The sequence below is a fragment of the Cryptomeria japonica genome, chromosome 10, assembly GCF_030272615.1.
Source record: "Cryptomeria japonica chromosome 10, Sugi_1.0, whole genome shotgun sequence".
Lineage (NCBI taxonomy): Eukaryota > Viridiplantae > Streptophyta > Pinopsida > Cupressales > Cupressaceae > Cryptomeria > Cryptomeria japonica.
Genome location: NC_081414.1, coordinates 223,413,829 through 223,425,514, shown reverse-complemented (window position 1 = coordinate 223,425,514; position 11,686 = coordinate 223,413,829).

The window sequence follows — 11,686 nt, the reverse complement described above, 5'->3', positions numbered from 1 at the left end:
TGAGACATCATCTAAGAATAGTATATCTGAAGAGACTGAAGAAATGATTGGAGTATTGAAAGAAAAGAACAAAGCATTGGCTAATCAACTAAAAGCAATGAAAAGAGAACATGAACATTTTAGTACACAGATGACTAAAAACCTAGATGAATTGAGGATAGCAGAGGATAAAGCAAGAGATCTACAAAGAGAGAAACAACAACTTGAAGTCTTAGTATCTGATAAGAATGATGAAGTCATAAGGTTAACTGGGATTCAACAAAATATGACAGATCAACTAGGTTATGCACATCATGAAGCAATCCTAAAGAATGATGAAAATCAAGCATTAAAACTTGAAGTATCAAGGTTGACTGATGAACTTGGAACAGAGAAGAAATCCAAAGAAACAAATATGTTGGATGAGCAACTGAATACAAGAAGACCCAACAAAGATGCAGGACTTGGTTACAAAGGAAGAGAATCAACCGAGAAAGGAATTCATACTACCGAGAGAGGAGAATCATCAAAGCAAGCTGGAAACAGGAATAACATCAAAAGGAAGAAGCCTATTTGCTACTACTATGGAAATCAAGGTCATACTGCCAACATATGCTAGATTAGAAAAGGTAAGCAACCAAATTTCACTAAGTCCAATGGATATTGTTACAATTGCAATAAATATGGTCACACATCTAATCAATGTGGGACAAAGTCTATTAACAACTATCAGAAGGCAAAATTCAAAGGGTTTTGTAGAAACTGCAATAGATATGAACATAGTATCGAGAAGTGCTGGTCTAAGCAAAAGAACTACATGCGGTGTCCACAGCGAGCAAACACTAGAGGTTACCAAACTCACACAGATCCTTACCGACAATATGCAGCAGTACCATGGGATTACAATACAAGGATATGGTCTGAATGTTGTGGAAGATATGGACATATTAGTGCCAACTGTTTTATAAGGTTTGGAATGAACAATCGAAGATCATGGAGAAATCCTGGTATGGCATGTTTTCATTGTCACAAAGTTGGACATTTAGCTGGAGATTGTAGAGATCAATCTAGAAGAGACACTGAAGAGATAAAAGAAAAATTCAAGATGATATGAAAAAAGAAGGAAATCATGTCAGATGAAGAAAGAACCTTACCTACCGAGTTAGGTATACCTATTTCAAATTAATCAGAAAAGGTATGAAGGGACTGCATTCTCTAAAGGTTAAATCTTAACAGTTCCTATTCTATTATGTACAAAATTCAAAATCTACATAGTTAAGATGCATTAGTAAGTTTGAAATTCTATCAAAAGTACTTTACAGGAAACCTATCAAGTCGGTGTATACAGGAAGCCTATCAAGTCGGTTAATGAAGGAAATTTGGTTACTCGATTAAAACGAAAAAAAGGGAGTAAATCGGTTAAAGGTGAACCGAGTGTATTTAATGTTTTGACCTAACTCACACGAAGCCCGATAAGGTATTTTGTGTACTTAAAGGTATTTTCGTGGTCATTTTCATTCACCAAGTTTTCAAGAGAGCAGAGCAGAGCGAACCAAGGTGATCAAACTTCATTCAGAGCGAATTTCAAGGTATTTACATCAAATCTATTCACATTGTTAAGTTGGTTTCTGATCTTGTCAAATTGCTATTATCTACCGAGTGTGAAGCATCAGTCATTTGTAAACTATCAAACCCTAAGGATAGTTTGCTAAGATTTTACCTAAAACCTTCAATGGCGCCCAAGATCCAAGATCCCATAGTTGTCAAAAATGTGGAGAAGCCCTCGTTGAAGTACTCTTTGACTCCCAAAGTCACCTCTGAACTGGATGACAAAACTGCATTTTCACTCATCCCTGATCGAGTCTTGTTAGTCAAAGATGTTAGATTCTTCACCAAATGTCGTGTTGAAGAACTCAGTCATGTTGAGATTAGTGACACATATGATGAACTTTGTACCAATGGCAAAATGGATAGCAAGTTCGAGCATATCAAAATCAAGGGATTCACTAAAGCCCTAGCCTATCCCCGTGTGTTCAAACCCCACTGGGTTAAGTTTATTTTAAGCAGAGTTCATGATGATTTTATGTGGCTAGAGGAGCAACCATTCAAAATCACCAAGGAAATCATTCATGTGATCACCAGGTATCCTATCTATGATCATGTACAAGCACAGAAATGATATCACAGAAGGAGCTAATCAATCTAACTAGAGTAGAAACTGATTATCAAGGACTGAAATTAAACAATGTCACTGATGTAGAACTTAAGTTTGCAATTAGAGTAATTGGTTACTATTTCTTCCAATCAGCAAGGCAAAATAGTGTACCATGTGCCGCAGTTGACTTAGCCTATAAAATAGTGAAAAAGGGAATGAAAGTATATTTATGTTTGCTACTGAAAAACTTGTTTGAGAACCTGAACACAATAAGGAAGCCAAAGTAGAACAACTCAACAAACACACTGAAGTTTGGTTCACTTCTTGTATGCATGTTTTTCTACTTTGAGAAGTTCTTTCCCTCAATCGGTAAAGTAGTTTGGGAGCTACATCGACCTATCACCCATCAAATCAATGATTTTATCAAGAAAGTGGGAGATAGTTTTAATGATATCATGGATGACTATTTCAACAAATTTCAAGAGAAGATGCACAACATGTACCGGATTCCACCACAACAGGTAGAGAAATATAAGGATGATATATGTTTTGAGGTAGACACCGATTACTGTTATATGAATGTTGTTGAACCAAAGACTCAATATTTGCCACCAATGGGTTATGAGATTGACTATGATATAACACAACAGCAAATTGATTCCTATCTATTGTTGCCAAGGCATGCTACCGAACTAAGATATGGAACTTATGAAGAGGTGAAAGAAAAAGTAAAAATGAGCATTGTAGTACCCAAGGCTACAAGAAAAGCTACAAAAATGATAAAGGTTTTATCTGAGAAATTCAAAGATGAATCCTCCTCTACACCTATCAAAGGCACTCTTTCCATTACCGAAGAGGAATCAGAAGCTCAAGAGGCAGCAATAACATTAAGTACCAAGTTGCCTAAGGGTAAAGTTTTGAAAAGAAAGAAACAAAACATTTCAAAGGCCCTACCGACTCCACCAACAAAGAGACCTGACACTAGAGCATCAGTTGCATCATCGAGTAAGAAACAAAAGAGTGTTACTGCACCCAAGGTAACCAAGACCTACAAGAAATCTACTTGGAGACTCATTTTGGCAAAAGAGTCTAGTGATACAAAATCCGATGATGCAGACAAATTTTAGATTGTAAAAAGCAAAAAGGTAAACATTCATAGTGTTGAAATTTTTTGTGCCAATCTTAAAGAATATGGTGGATTTGCAGGATTTAGATATGTCAAGTATGAGACTAGGAATAATAATGAGAAGTGACAAATTGAAGAAGTTGTCATCTGCACACTTCTAAAGTTTTGGCTAGCTCCATTAGAACTGGTAAAGTCACTTCTGAGTGAATTATACTTACATATTGATAGCAGATGGAAATATGCAATGGACTCGGAGAAAAAAATAAGAGAAAGAAGTCTAGTCCATCTATTCCCTGATATGTCTGTGGCAGAAATTAAAGAACATTTGACAACATACAATTCTAAATTTCTTATCAAATAGAGAGCCTTAAAATTGATGAATGGGCTATACATTGATGTGGAAAATGAGACAAAAGCCAAGTGGCAGGAAATCTTCAAACTAAAGGATGTCGGTGAACAATCTCAAGTTGAAATTGTTGATGTCACTGAGCAAGATCCTGATGTCACCGAGCAAGGTCCTGATGCTACCAAGCAAGACCCGACTAACACTATTCAAATTGATGAAGATGTCATGGATGCAGAAGCACCGGAGTAGGAAATGATTGAAGACACTACCTATGCAAAACTTGTATCTAGTGAATCTGTCTTAGAACAAGTTCAGCCTTATCCGCCGGTCAAGCCACCTGTCTCCACCAAAGCTCCTAAGGATATAGAACAAGGCACTGAAGCTCACAAGTTTGAAGTAGCAGAAGATACAACTAAAGATCAGACATCTCAAGCACTATCAAGCACTACAAATGTAACAGCTGAGACCCCTAGTACAAAGACACCCAAGGACACTACAATAGCTACAGGAACCAACCAAAGTGTTGCACCTATCGAGCAACCTACCGAGGGTCAGCAAGCCTCACAAGCACTTGTCTCAGTTAAACCAATCAAAGGTAAAGAGAAGAAGGTGAGAAAGCATAGTTTCAAAGTTGATTTAACTAAACCGATAGTGTTGCCCAATGTGGATATCTCAAAATTAAAAGGGCAAGCAATTATTGATTTCGGTGAACTATGCAAAGCAAAGGCCGAACAGGAAAAACAATTGGCCATTCAAAAGAAGAATAAAGTACTATAGAAGGTAAAGACACTACTAACAGATATGCTACCTTCAGCAACAGTGTCAACCACTGCAGCCATCCACATTCAACTGGATGAACTCCTTACTCAAATAGAAACATCTGGAGTTGATGCATCTGAGTACTGGAGCAAGCTAAAATATAAAGAGCTTACTGCAAAGATGATAGAAGAGGTACAAAAAGCTCTCGCTATAGGAAAAGTAAAGCTTGTCAAATTCATTGTTGAGTTGTCCCCTCAACTCAAGCATATTCTTTATTTATTTCAGAAACTTTGTACATTTTCCTTATTCATTAAAGATATCAAGAATAAAACAGATGCAATTGAGAAAGAGATCACCGATCTCTCAGCTAAGTTGACCACCAAGCCTAATTCAGTTTAGAATTTTTATACTAAGCTTCAACAACTCATGGCTCAATAGTTAGAACTCAAAAATGAAGAGCATAAGATCAGGATGAATATAATGACCCTCCAGACATTATTCCTTCCTCATCTCTCATCAGTTCAAGAGCAGATTAACCGTGCTACATGCCTATCTACTACACAAGAGGGAAGCACTCTTGATGGCTTAATATCACTATTGGCTGATATTCAAGCACAAAATTCTCCAATGGAAAGTGTAAAGGATGCACTCTCAGTCGCACTCACCGATGCCCGGAACAAGTATAAATCTATTTTTGATCAGTTACCTCCCCCGGATGGAAATTAAGTTTTTGATGTTTGTCAAAAAAGGGGAGTAATACTACATAAGGGAAATAATATACTATATTTGGAGAGTGATACAGTTTTGGTAATATAGTTTTGAGTATTGTATATAGGGGAGTATACCATGCAGAGAAAGAAGAGCACACAAGCACAGAACAGAACCAAGCATGCAAAATATGAGTTATATATAGAATAATGATAAGGGGAGTATATCTGCATATACTATTTCATTGACTATTGTATATATTGTCAAGTGTAGTCATTTTGCAAAGTATATAGATTTTTGAGTTATGACTTTGAAAGTAGTTTTTGTCAAACATCTCAACTAATGTCAAAAGGGGAGATTGTTACTACTTATCAAGTTGCCATTAGTTTTTGTATTCAAAGTCATACTTTATATTCTAGTCGGTTAGCACTACCGAATCATGCATTCGGTATAAACAGAGAAGTCAGTATGCACAGTCTAGTTGGTTATAGAAGAAAGCAGTCATAGAATGCAGTATTCACTGAGCTGTCTACCAAGTATCTTTTCATGGCTACCGAGTAGTAAAGTTAACACACCGAGTTGATATTCACTGAGTGAAACGTGTTACCAGATACATTGAACCTAGACATGCATATGAAAACATGTTACAAGATCGAGGCACATCTAACCGTTATTACATTGAAAATTGCACTAGAAGATTGTGTATGATTGCGAGATCAATCTAACCAATCAAATATTTTGTTTAGTTATTCATTCGAGGAATCTTGTTTGTAAGATCGAAGCAATGAATTAGATCACCGTTTTAAGAGATCTATATATACAACATGAATTAAGAGCAATGTGTGTGCATATATGTATGAAGGAGGACTGTTACAGAGACACAGAGGTCACCAAGAAGGTTTTAAGAGAACAGTCCAAGAACAGAGTAAACAGAAGGGTTTACCAAGTTACTATATGAGTTACCGAGGTATTCTATAAGCAAGGTAATCTTATCCTGAGCACATAGAATTTGCTATAACATTTTAGATGTAAAGTTACAAATGTTTGTTATGATTTTATTGTAATATTGTGAGGTTGAAAGAGAAACCTTTAACAAGGTAAAATACTCTAACCAAGTCTATAAATTGTAAAGCCTCTAACTAGGTGCAGCATTCAGAATCAATGTTGTAAAATCCTTTAGCAAGGTAGATCTAACAGATCTTGTTACTCCTAACAAGGTAAGCTATCAGAAATAGCTAAAAGTAGCTCTAACTAAGCATTCTTTATTATTGCAGTAGTGAAGTTGTGGGTGCCATCCCCATCGTAGTTTTTCTTTCTAACCAAGAGTTTCTGCGTAACCAAAATATATGTGTTATGGAGTGAATCATGTATGATTGTTATCTATTTTTTTAACTTTATTTTATGTTACTGCACTATTCTATTTATACATAATAGTAAGGTTATTATTAAAGAAAGGTTTTGAAGTACTAATTCACCCCTCCCCTCTCAGTACATTAGCTTTCCTTATTGGACCTAACAATACTATCTGCAGTAGTATCATTTGATTGCGGGTAAGGCTTTCGACCGTGGTTTTTTCCCTTACAAGGTTTCCACATACAAACATTTGTGTTATGTGTTGTGGATGTTATTGTCTTTCTGTTTCATGCATTAATCTTTACCGGTATTGCAATTAACTATTAAGACTGTCTACCAGCATAAAGTTTCATTTACCGGTATTAAGCATTAAGTTTTGGTTAAGTTAATTTTGGTTGAATTTATTGGATAACTGATTCACCACCCCCCCCTCTCAGTTGTCTTTGGGACCTAACAATTCGTATTAGAGCCTAGTCCTTTTTTGCAGAAGTTTAACAGCTTGAGGAGATCCAATGTCTTCTAACTATTTTAGGAAGGACAGTCCAAAACTTTATGGAACTAACTATGACATATGGATGATCAGGATGGAGATACATTTAAATTGCATTGGAAAGGACATATGGGATGTTACAAAGAATGGCTATACTGCTCCTACTCAAGGTCAACCTATTCCACTTAACTTGGCTAAAGATGAGGAAAATGATTGCAAAGCAAGAGAAGCACTTTTGAGCGCATTGTCAGATCAACAAGTCATGGGATTGTCAGATAGATCTACTACTAAAGCTATTTGGGACAAATTAGAAACATTGAATGAAGGAGATTCCATAGTCAAAATTGCAAAATTTGAATGCTTCTGGGTCAGGTATGAAAATCTAAAAATGGAAGAAGAAGAAATAATTTATGCTTTTATGGAAAGAGTAAATGAAATTGTTTTGGGTATACAATGTTGTGGAGGAACCTTAAGTGAAGATGAGATTGTTTCTAAAGTTTTAAGAGCTTTGCCACCGGTATACAAAATGAAAGTTACTGCTATAAATGAATTGAGAACAATACCTAATGTATCAGTATCTAGAGACACCTTGGTTGGAAAACTTTCAGCTTTTGAGCTTGAGGAATTTGGTCCTATTACTACTATCAAGACAAACCTATCTTTCAAGGCATCATCATCAACTACAACATCATCATCATCTAATAAATCTGATTGGAAAGCCTTCTATGCAAGAGAACTTGAAGAAAGAAGGAGAGAAAATGAAGAACTTGAAGAACTTGAAGCACTATTTGCAAGGAAAATGCCTAAAGGTCCAATTGGAAATAAGTATGAAGGTAAAATACCCTTTAAATGTTTTAACTATAATAAGATTGGTCATATGGCTTCTAGATGTCCTGATAGACATGCAAGATTAAGAGAAGAAGCTAAAAGAACATATAAGTCTAACCTTTACTATCAGAAATACAAGTTTAAGAAGAATAGAGACAAATCTTGTTATTATGTTGATGAAGGAGTTACTGATGATTCTGATGAGGATCCGACAGACAATGGATGGGCTTTTATTGCTATAATAGATGATCAACTGGCACCTACTATTCAACCAGTACAGTAGGCCCTGGCAGCTAAAGTTGAAGATAAGGATGAATGGATTATTGATTCAGGATGATCACTTCATATGACTAGTGATAAGAGTAAATTCTTAACCTTTCAGGATTACAATGGAGGCCTAGTAAGATTTGGAGATGATAAAGCTTGTTTGATCAAAGGAAAAGACACTATATCTTTTGATGGTAAGCAGAATATTGATAATGTTTACTATGTTGAAGGTTTGAAGCATAATCTTCTAAGTGTTGGTCAATTAGTTGAGAAAGGATTTTAGTTACAATTCAAGAATGGTAAATGCAAAATCTTAAACAAAACTGGTTTGGAAATTGCAACCGGTAATCAGACTAGAGGAAATATATTTCATTTCAACAACAATGAGAAAGCATGTTTGATTGCACATATTGATGAAAGTTGGTTATGGCATAAGAGACATTGTCATGTAAATTTTGATTGCATTGTGAAAATCAATACTACTAAGGCGATAAGAGACTTACCTAAGATTGTTAAACCTCACAATCTGGTATGTAAGGAATGTCAATTTGGAAAACAAGTTAGAGAAACTTTCAAGAGTATTCCAGAGAAGTCTAACAATTTTCTTGATTTAATTTATACTAATTTATATGGTCCAGCAAGAACTAGAAGTATACAAGGTGATAGGTATTTTATGCTAATCATTGATGACTATTCTAGAATGTGTTGGGTTACTTTTCTTGGAGTTGTGGAAAGGAAAAAAAAAACTATCTTGGATGCAGCTAGAAGTATGATATCTGAAGCAAATCTACCTCATATATATTGGAGAGAAGCGGTCAATATAGATGTGTATACATTCAACAGAGTTCACATCAGAGGTGAAACCGGTAAGACCTCGCATGAACTATGGTAAGGCAGAGATTGTTTCTAATTATCATGGAAGTAAATGCTATATTAGAAGAGATGAGTATATTGGAAAATTTGATCCTAGAAGTGATGAAGGAATATTTCTTGGTTATTCATCTAAGAGCAAGGCACATAGATGTTTTAACAAGAGATTTCACAAAATTGTTGAGAGTGCAAATGTGAATATTGATGAACAGTTTAGAGGAAATTCAAGGTACACAGACTCTAAACCGGCAATAGAGATAATCACAAATGAACCAACTGTGAATACATCGGTACAAAATGGTAATCCAGTGACACTGGCATCATCCGGAGATTCAACAGTCACTGAAGAACGACAGCAAGTAAAAACACCCTGGTATGTAAGATTGAATCATTCTAAAGATCAGATAATTGGAAACAAATTTCAAGGAGTTATGACTAGAGGAAGATTAGAAAATGAGGAGGTATGTCTTATTTCTCAAATTGAACCTACATCAATATTGAGGCATGTGAAGATAAATATTGGATTAAAGCTATGGAAGATGAATTGGAACAAATTGAAAGGAATAACACTTGGTCATTAGTTGCCCGGCCTAAAGACAAAAATGTAATTGGAACTAAATGGATTTTTAGAAACAAACTTAATGAAGATGGCATGGTAATTAGAAACAAAGAAAGATTGATGTGTAAGGGATATTCAAAGAAAGAAGGAATTGATTACAATGAAACCTTTGCACTGGTAGCTAGAATTGAGGCAGCCAGACTTTTATTGGCTTTTGCAGCACACAAGAACTATAAAGTATATCAAATGGATGTTAAATGTGCATTTCTGAATGGAGATCTTGAAGAAGAAGATTATATTGAACAACTTGATGGATTTTATTTGACAGATAACAAAGACATGGTTTGTAGGTTAAGGAAAGTTTTATATGGATTTAAACAAGCTCCTAGAGCTTGGTATGCTAAATTGGACAAATATCTTTTGAAGGTTGGTTACACTAAAGGTAATGCTGATAGAAATCTATACTACAAAGTGACTAGTGATGACATCTTGGTTATTGAAGTTTTTGTTGATGATATAATCTTTGGAGGAGAAGATGCTTTGTGTAAAGATTTTTCTAACAAAATGCAGCAAGAATTTGAAATGTCTATGATTGGAGAGAAAATTATTTTTAGGATTGTAGATTTCATAGACTGATAAAGGTATATTCCTATGTCAATCTAAGTACTTGAAGGAATTACTAAAGAAATTTGGCATGGAAAACTGTAAACCGGTAAGCACACCTATGACTACAACTGATAAATTATCTTTGAAGGATGAATCTACACCTGTTAATCCGACTAGATACAAATCTATGATAGGAGGTTTACTGTATTTGACACAAACAAGACCTAATATTATGAATGTAGTATGTATTGTTTCAAGATTTCAGAGTAATCCTAAAGAAAATAATGAATCAGCAGTGAAAAGGATTTTTCGGTACAGGCACTACAAATCTTGGTTTATGGTATCCTAGAGATGAAAATTTTGACTTATGTGCATACACAGATGCTAATTGGGCAGGAAATGTGGATGATAGAAAAAGAACCACTGACAAAGCATTTTTTCTTGGCAGTAGACTAATTTCATGGTTGAGCAAGAAACAAAGTTGTACAAGTCTATCAACAACAGAATCAGAATATGTTGCAGCAGTAACTAATTGTACACAAGTATTATGGATCAAGCAAATGTTGAAGGACATAAAGGTAAAATGCAAGGAACCTATAACTATCTACTATGATAATATGGTAGCAATTGATATATCAAATAACCGAGTATTTCACTCTAAGACTAAACATGTTTCTATCAAATTCAATTTTCTAAAGGAGAATGTTGAAGCAAAAGAAGTGAAATTGGTTTATGTGAATACTAAAGAGCAGATTGCAGATATTTTTACAAAGCCTTTGCCTAAAGAAATATTTGAGTGTCTCAAAGAGCAACTTGGATTCCTACCCCCACCGGTAGAGACTTAGACAGTTGATGTTTGTCATCAATCGACAGAATTAATAGAGAAATCTTTTATTCTAGCTTTGATGAGGAGAGCTACTTCTCAGGGGGAGTAGTTGGTATAATAAGTTGGTATTTTGTATTTGGTTTTGTATTGCTTTAGCATTTGATGTCAAAGGGGGAGAGATTGATAAGGAAAAACACATTATCTTTTTCTTTTGGGAGAGATTATTCCTGGGGGGAGATATATTATGTATTTTTTATTTCTAGCTAATGATCTCTTTGGGAGATTGTTGGTTTTTGATTTTTGGCATTTCTGTTTTGGCATTTTGATGGTTTTTCCATCTTGTGTTGCCATCAATGCCAAAGGGAGAGATTGTTGGCTTTTTGGATATGTTGATATGGTTTTGTCATTGATGTCAACACTTGTCATCGCTTGTCAACACTTATCAGCACTTGGAGATTTTGGTTATGTTCACCGGCAAGTCAGAGACTTATACACAGCCATCGGTATTTGGTTCACCGGCAGATTATATTGTTCACCAGCACTTGGAATGACTTGGAAACTACTTGGTTATGTCAAAGACATTATTTGATCACTTGGTTTTGGTGATTTGGTTAATTGTTTATTTGGGTTTGCATATTTTCTTTTACCGACAAATAGGTCCAAGATAAGCACCGACAGACATATCTATTCCAAATCAGCACAAAACATTATGGAGATGATTTATTATTATTGTAAATGCATTGAGCCGACATCATGCATCAGATATTGATTTATTTGTAATTGATTTTATTATAATATCTTTTAGTGAGCTGAC